At 36.0% G+C, this 8,708-nt stretch overlaps 1 long non-coding RNA gene across 3 annotated transcripts; it reads left to right on the top strand.

Moving 5' to 3' along the window:
* The first annotated feature begins 1,368 nt into the window (after window positions 1-1,368).
* Window positions 1,369-3,404, top strand: LOC113289201. Of its 3 annotated transcripts, XR_003330909.1 has the most exons (4): window positions 1,369-1,852; window positions 2,070-2,212; window positions 2,371-2,548; window positions 2,629-3,404. It is a non-coding gene; the product is annotated as an uncharacterized LOC113289201 (long non-coding RNA). The 3 variants fall into 3 exon arrangements; XR_003330908.1 differs by having other exon boundaries at window positions 1,371-2,212; XR_003330910.1 differs by lacking the exon at window positions 2,070-2,212 and having other exon boundaries at window positions 1,372-1,852.
* The last annotated feature ends 5,304 nt before the right edge of the window (window positions 3,405-8,708 follow it).

Below are 8,708 nucleotides of genomic sequence, written 5' to 3'. Positions count from 1 at the left end.
TAGTATGCTTAAGTGCAAACTCGTATACAACAATTGGAATTTCGCATCAGGGTACTTCCTCCTGTAGTCAATAAGTATGCCAACCAAGGAAATTCTTTAGTGCCTTCCAAGGTTCTGCGTAGATAGCTAGGGTATGGAGTAAAGGTTTTGTGGGTATATCTCTAGTAAACCCTCCGGAGATTATAACTTGGCCACTAGGGCCACCTAGGGTTAAAAGGCTTGTTGCATATGCTAAATGCAATCGACGATGACTGCGACAGAGAGTTAGGATTTTATTTTGTATATTTGATTTACTCAGGACTAGCAAATAATAAGTTTGGGGGTATTTGATAGACGCATTTATATGTCTATTTTCATCTCGATTTTCTATATTGTTAGTACCCATTTTTGTTCTTATTATGGTGTTTTATGTGTTTGTAGGTACTTTCGGCCAATAAACGTTTTTGAAGAAATCGACCCGAAAAGTTGCACCCGGAGTACACCTACTATTCGGACTCTCAGTTTGGATAAGGGGTACTTCAATTTACTAAGGGGCACCTCACTGCTTCTTGTACACCAGATGTGTTATTTACACCCCGTCACTATTCACACACCAACAGATGTTAGGGGGAGGTCATCTTCCACATTCAAACACAGAAAAAGGCGGGAAATATTGTTAAACGCGCAAGTCCCTGGAATTGATTTGGGTTCGATTCTTTGAGATTTTCTTGCTGAAATGATTTGGGCATATCCTGTTCAGATTAAACAGGAAACATAATGGGCTTGGATTCGATTGAGAAGGGGATTAATCAACGGATTAGAGAAAACAGGGGAATGAGAGTATCTCGGAGTTTTAGTGTTTTTTTTCGGAGATTTAACGGGAGTTTTGGTTGGATTCGAATTGATATTTGCCTTTTTCTACAAACCAGGAAGAGTGACGTGCGTTGGAACTAAAAATGGAGACCAAATCTCGTTATAGTTGTTGGTTACTCTAAAACAGGGAAGCTATAATATCTCGGTTCTTTTGGAGGATTTATTCTTGGAAATTACGTGCAGTAATGGGACATTATATTCTGTTTGATTTGGTTTTGTCCTTAGTGAGAGTTTGGAAGACTAGAAACAACTGAGACTCGTAAACAGATGGGATTTACGTAATCTCCTAAAAAACAGTTGTTGGGACTCAGAAAAAGATTATCGAGGAGTTGGGGGTCGATACGGAGGTTTAGGGAGTAGAAATTAACGTCTAATCCCATATTTGTTGGGTTTTAGACACTTTAGTCCTGGCTTTTCAGGCCCAGTACTCGGAGGTCCAAATTTAATGAATCTAGGACGAGTCAGTCCAAAAGTAAACGATTCAGTCCAAAAAGAATTATTATGGTGACAGAAATGACCCTCAACTGATTTTTTTGTAAATCATTTCTTCATCGTCTCAATCGACAGAGCTCTCCACCGAAAATTTGTTCATCTTTTTTACAGATCGATTAATTATCCAATTTGTTCATCCTTTTTACAGATCGATTAATTTTCCAAATTTCTTTGCTTTCTATCTCGATCTCTTGTCCTTCTAGGTCTAATCCCATCCCTGAAACTGTAGAAACAAAGAGAGATGGCACCAAATCGGTGAAAAGATTTATGTATATATCAGATTTAGAAGAGGAGATTCAGAACTTCTATATGTGAGAATCAATATTCTCTGAAAACTATGATTTCTCTTCAAAATCCTCTTTCGGTTCACAATTGATGTTTCAATATATCATCTGCTAATGATTCTTATCATTCTGAGTAAAGAAGAACCTGCACAATCAATAGGATTCAAGTTTGTTTACTTGTCTTAGGAGAAACGTTAAATTTTATAGGAGCGATCTTGAAGTTTGTAAGTATTATAATTGTCTTTTTGTTTTATTGACATATGTTGATTTGGAAATTGGATTTGGTTTTGTTTTGTTTTGTTTTGATTAGTTGGATTTGGGGATTCTGGTGAATTTGTATATACTGAATTAGAAGTTCAAGCACTCTGTCTTGGATTTAGGAAACAGTTCCCAAAAAATGGACTTGACATTCTTTCAAAAGGAGTTGAATTTTTTTTCCAGATTGTTTTATTCGGTCGTGATGCATTGCTATGTAATTTGAGAGTCATATATATCTTTTGCGGCTTGACTGATGGAAGATGAAGATCTTGCATTTGGGTGTTGTGTGCATTCAGTCTGTCCTTGTTTGTCGGCCTCTTAATATTGTAAGTCCAAGTGGTTTATGTATAAATAGATGTGTTCTTAAATGTATGGGGTTTGTAAAACTTAATTTATTGAATTATTTGATCCATTTTGAATCTTTTTTCCTTTTCTTTGTTTCATAATTTTGCGATGTTGCTATGTCTGAATCTCTTTTGTTCAGTTCTTCTGGATGACAAGGCCAGGCAGTTTACTGGAGGGGAGGATTGTAGATTTCTCCTCAGAACTGTTTCTGGGGGATTTTCTCTGCTCATTTTGTGCATATGTGGATAAAGCTTTTCTTTACATAATAATGTGTTGTAGTCTCATCCATCCGTGCAGCCTTTACTGATCGGCCTTGAGTAAGTTCTCAAGATGATTGCTGCTTTCTTCTCTTGAATGTTTCCAACGGTGTTCTGTAAACTGTTCTATATCTTGGCAGATTGCATGACATTGAGTACGTTTCTGGAAAGTTTTTCTCGCCTCCACCATTCACTTTGGTTACCATCCAATATCCACAGGTCCCTTGGTTCAAGAAGGATAAGTTTCTAAGGATGTTTAGGAGTGTCATCGATGGAAATGGTAAAGAAATTCAGGTAATATCATCACTTTAATTTGATTCGTTTTTGTTATTGTACTTACTGTAAAAAAATGTGATTAATAGAACTTCGTGTGAATTTTATATTGTTATTTTCTGTTCCCTGAACTATAGAAAAAATTGATTTGTTATGTTAACTTCTTGTACTTGAAATCGGGTCAAATAGGTTGAATATATGCAAACGTGGGTTGTCTATAGATTACTATGTTATTATAACGTATTAGTGGGTCTTATTAATACATTGTCATTGTCCAGAGTTAAAACTCCTTAGACTTTGTTTTATTTCTCTGAGAAGTTCTTTGATAAATGTATTCGGCACTGGGTCGGCCTTAATCCTTAAATTGCTTCGGGTGATGATGGAAGCTACCTATAATTGAGTGTAAAATTTCTGATGTATGTCTTCCTTTTTTTTCTCTTTTCTCCCAGTGAATTCAATGTAGTTAAACAACAATAATATGGTTCAACAAGTGTACTTGAAATAAAGTACTCATGTTTTGACTACTATTATGTTTCCGCTGCATAAGTTCTTCTTTCTACAATTTGTTAATTTACTTTTGCCATCAGGATTGTGTAATTGGTTTATCATTATCTTTTGAATAAAAACCCGGAGAAGTTCTTGACATGTGGAAATAAAAAAATGTATTAGTTACTAGTGTAGGATACTTACATCTTCTTTTTTTTCTTTCGGATCTACCAGAACCTACATTATGATACACAGGTTAATTTTGATGGCTAAATATATCACAATTAACATGAGTGGAATTCTGTAACAGATTAATTTTACTGAAGGACCTTGAGCATAAGGTTGTCAGTGAAACTGTGGTAAGTTTATATTGATTCTTAATGTGTACATTGTTGTACACCTATTGATTGCTAATGTATACATAGTTGTACACCTATTGAGTGCCAATGTGTACATAGTTGTGCACATGTTGGGTCTGTTTGAAGTTGACCATAATTTTTGAATTTATAAAGACTATGACATGGTTTTCAATCTATGATTAAGATCCAAAATTTGAATTCGGATTCGAGATCGACACATCTTAATCTCTATTACCCATCAAACAAATTTGAATTTCATATATTTTCCATTTTTGATATCATATCTGCTTTGTGGAATGTCCTGGCTTTTCTTGTTTCCTTTCAGAAATAAGCCTGCCACAGTAAGGCTTATTGGGTTTTAAACGTTTCTCGGCCTGCTCATTTGTAGAAAATTTAGGAAAACTACAGAAGATGGTTTTCTTAGTACAGTTGCATCATCTTTTTAGGCTATTTCCATTATGTTCATGATACAAAGTTACAAATCTCTTTCATGTATTCAGGAAAGTTCCATTTAAAATTATTTTAGAGAAAATGGTATTCTTAAAATAATTCGTATTTAATACATTGACTTGATTGGAATCTTCAGATTCCCCACTACATAATTTTATGTAAGAAGAAAGTCTTTATACGCTCGTGAATATGGTACTTAAAATAATTGAGCACTTCTCCACTCTGTATGTGGAAAATTTTCAAAGTAGGCCCTGCCATGGCCCCATCATCTTTTATTAAGAAATTACAAACTACTGACTTACTTTAGCAGGACTGTTTGGGCATCTCTAAAGGGAATTTTCTGTGGCCAGTACTAGTTAGTCTTGTTTCAATGACACCGTTGATGTTGATTTCTCGCAGATGATTATTGTTTTGTGAACTACTGGTCGAGTGTAACTACGTTAATTCCATTAGTTGGCGCGTGATATTAATTTTGATTGTTGTTGTAATAATGAGGTTCAAATTCTCGGACTTGTGAAGATTAAATTTAAAGATTTAATAAAATTATATACAAAAATATTAACAAAGTGCGCGAGAGGTAACCAAGACACTAGAATTCACTATTACACATGAATGATGTCAAATATTTCATAACTCTAATTATTCTTTTAATCCTTTATTTCTTAATCCACAAATAATCAAACATATTCTCAAAAATTAATTGTATCCCTTAAGCATAGATTATCTAACCAAAACATAACCTATCTAATTGAATCACAACTAATGAAGAAAATTATGTAAACTTTTAAGAACTCTGCAAAAGCAGTAATTGAGTGAATTATAATTAAATATTAGAGAAAATGAAATAGTTACCCATTGTTCATGTGTGAATAGATTCATCCATTGCCTTGGTTACGAGAGAATTAGCCGCTCACCATGTTGGAAAACCTCTCAAAGGATTTCATTGATGCTCAAAAATGGTTTACAAATGATTAGAATATGAGAAATACAATAAAACCGGGTTTGTAAGAATTATATTTGTTACAAACCAGAGAACTACGACCCTCAGTGACAAAATAAGACTGTTGCAGCTGTGTCGCAAACGCTGTAGAAAATAAGTCTGCCTGATGTACGACCCACAGGTGTGAGTTGTTATTACTGTAGGAAAACGACTGCTGGTGCAGGTCCGTTCTTTGTGTTCTTCAGTGTTCTTCAATGGCAGCAGCAGCAGCAGGTGGTCTCTCTGCAAATTCGATTTTTTTGACTCTGTGGTGCTCTAAACTTCTCCCAATCTCTCCCCCTCACTTCTCTATGATCCCCTCACCCTATATATACTCAACAGCAGCAAAATATCACGCCATAACTCTCACAAATTTTCATTAAACTCGGCTGTGAAGAAAAATATTCTAGGAATATTTTCTTCCCTGTTTTAGCTTCTCACGTGTTTCTACAGCTGCAAAATCTCCTCATTTATCTTCTTCACGGTTCAGAGTGTTGCTAGAGTCATCATACATGAGCAGAACACGCATAAATCTTCCAAAACCCGTGAACTATTCTTCTCATGCACGGGATGCCCATATTCCTTGTCACGGATTTTCCAGCCAAATTTGATCGAAACAAACACCCATACCAACTCTTTTATGACATATCACAACTACCCATGAAGTTTCAGACCTTTAGTCCACCTAGAACATCTTCAAATTTCGATCGAAACATTCTCAGAGAGCTGCCACATTTTTCCCGCCAATTTTTAAGTTTCAAATGAAGAAGATGGTGTCCCCTAACCAGCTGTGGGGTGCGAATAGCATCTGCCTTTTTTGGGTGCCCCTTAGCCAAATCTGGGATCCATATAGCAAGTGTCCTCCGGGGGTGTTCCGAGTGATTTTTCGAGCCGATTTTTCCAAAAATATTTATTTTCCAAAAATACCTAAAAATACACAAAACACCATAATAAGGACGAAAACGAGTACTAACAATACGAAACATTGAGGACAAATTAGACACATAAATACGTCTATCAAATACCCCCAAACTTATTATTTGCTAGTCCTCGAACAAAACTAATAAAAAATAAATAAAACCGAGTTAATCTCGGGAGGGTTTACCAGAGGTGTTCCCACAAAACCATTACTCCGGACCCTAGCTATCTATGCAGAACCTTGGAAGGCACTAAAGAATCTCCTTGGTTGGCATACTTATTGACTATAGGAGGAAGTACCCTGATGCGAAATTCCAATTGTTGTACACGAGTTTGCACTCAAGCATACTAAAATTCATATAAAGTGACAGAGCTCTACTCAGATAGTTTCTGGACATCATAAACCGGAGTCAACCAATCACATGGATAGATTAAGAAGATGGATGTAGAGAAAAATGTGGATGATGTTGACTAAGGTGAACCTATCCTAATGGACTGAGATACTGGTCTGGACTAATATCAACACACTGGCAAATACAAGGGAACCAGTGGTTGATAATCCTAACTCTAGGTCAACTCAGCTGGCATATACAAGGGTACCAGTGGTCGACTTTATTGTATTTATTCCGGTTGGTCTGGTGGTCTGGTCTCAATTTTTTTTTCTTTTTTTTTTCGCTCAATCACTCTATTTCACCCTAGCAATGGTAAAAAAAAAAGTGATCAGGATTCTTTCGATGTTTCCATCACGAGGATATAGCGAAACTACCATGTTTTCTTTTCTAACACCTGAGCTCTGTGCTTTTATGAATAGACTCTTCTAGATGTTTCCATCTAATCAGATTGGTTCCTCAAATCCTACAACCAAAATGCTTCCATCCACTTAGATTAGTTAGTGCCAGCCTTAATAAGCATAAATTTCTAGTCTCTGGAGTTTATTTATTGCAACTAAAAACTTTCTCCCATACCCCCAAACTTAAATCTAACATTGTCCTCAATGTTCTAAAGATGAAATTAAAAGCATGAACAAGGAGAAACTGTTACCAATGAAGCAAAAGAGATACGGAAGGATATTACCGTGTCGCATGAATATTGGGTTACCTCCCAAAAAGTGCTAAGTTTAAAGTCTTCTGCCAGACTAAGCAAGGATTAGTCACCACGTAAAATCATATAATAGTATCCGGAATAACTGTGGGTCATCTGGATCAAAAAGTGTTACCCACAAGAAGAGGAAACCGCAACAGGCCAAGAAGATACCGAGCATACCCTTGCTTAAGACAACTACATCTAGTTGTGGTTCAGGTTCAGGCTCTATAAAATGGTCTAAATAAAAGGTTTTCATCGGTTGGATTTCCTCAAAGCTAAGATCCGGTTCAGGTATTAGAGTCTGGAAAAACTCAACTAAGAACTTAGAAGCACATAACAACAACCTGAATAATCGGGGATCCTCTAAGTCAATTAGATTTGACTCACAAAGTTGACCATAATAATGGTCATTCTTAAGAAAATGTGTCGACCCTAATATCCTAAAGTAATTAGGTTTAGTCTCAAAACTTAATATCCGACACATCTGAAAATCATATGTTCCCACAATTGGAAGAAAAGTTTTTGGTGGGAAAACAAAGTCAATCTTGGTATCATAGCCTGGGTTAACCACATCAACCAGAGGATGGGTTTCTAACAACTGAGCTTCTCTATGGACATCATTAGGTTCGGGAAAACATGTATGAAGATAATCTTGTAATATGGTTGAGGCATAAATGTCAAGTCCTACACGAGGGAACTTTCTAAGAGTTAAAGCACATGGAGAATGATAATCACCCCCAAACTTAGAGTTTTCTGTGTCTCTAGAAAGACTAGTCACAACTTCCCTAATTTCTAGGTCATCAGATTCCTGGAAATGGTCAATTGATTCTTCTAAGTCAGGTTCATCCTCACTCATCTCTACGAGTTCATCTTCTTCGTCTAAGACTATTGTTTCTAAATCGCTAGACTCTAAAACATTATTCTCAGAATAAACTCGTTCCTCTAAATCATTATCGGCTTTGTAAACAGGAAATACTACATCGTCTAAAACGAGGGTATCTCTAGTAAATCCTGTCCTTTTGAATAGGTGAATAATTATTAAAATTATTTGGATTTGAACTAGAAATAATATTATCATTGTAAAGCTCAATTGGAGTAACCATTTCCTGATCACTATTCCTACATAAGTATGATTCTCCATCAACACTATCCTCATCATAATAACATGAAAAAAGAACCTCATCAAAACAAGTAGTGCTACCAATTCTAACCTTGTTATCTTGATTATGTAAATAACTATCTTCATTCTCAAGGGTATTATTGGATCACTATATTGGCAATTCAAGTAATTTCGAGCAATTCTTTCGTTCGTCTCAGCTATCCGCTTGAGGTTGTCTTCTAAAGAAGGTTCACTCATTATTGTAGTTCTTTCATCTATAATTATACTATTCATCTCAGCTAACTTACGCGTCGACTCAGCTAACTTCCTGAGGGACTCTTCTAAAGGAGGAATAGGAACAGAGGGATCATAAAAAGGACTACTTTTCAATAGTTTGATTGTATCCTCTAGAGACGAAGAACTAGTACTATAATCTTCTTGCTCGTAAGACTGATGCATGTGTGGATAGTAATTGGGCTCACCAGGGTATGACCCATATCCTTCCAAAGGATGGCGTTCCCAACCACTATTCCCAACATGGTCATAGAAAGGATGATGTCCATATTCAAATTC

Source organism: Papaver somniferum, chromosome 6 (genome assembly GCF_003573695.1).
Source record: "Papaver somniferum cultivar HN1 chromosome 6, ASM357369v1, whole genome shotgun sequence".
Classification (NCBI taxonomy): domain Eukaryota; kingdom Viridiplantae; phylum Streptophyta; class Magnoliopsida; order Ranunculales; family Papaveraceae; genus Papaver; species Papaver somniferum.
Note: the sequence above shows the minus strand (reverse complement) of the source record. Positions and strands in the feature narration are given on the sequence as shown.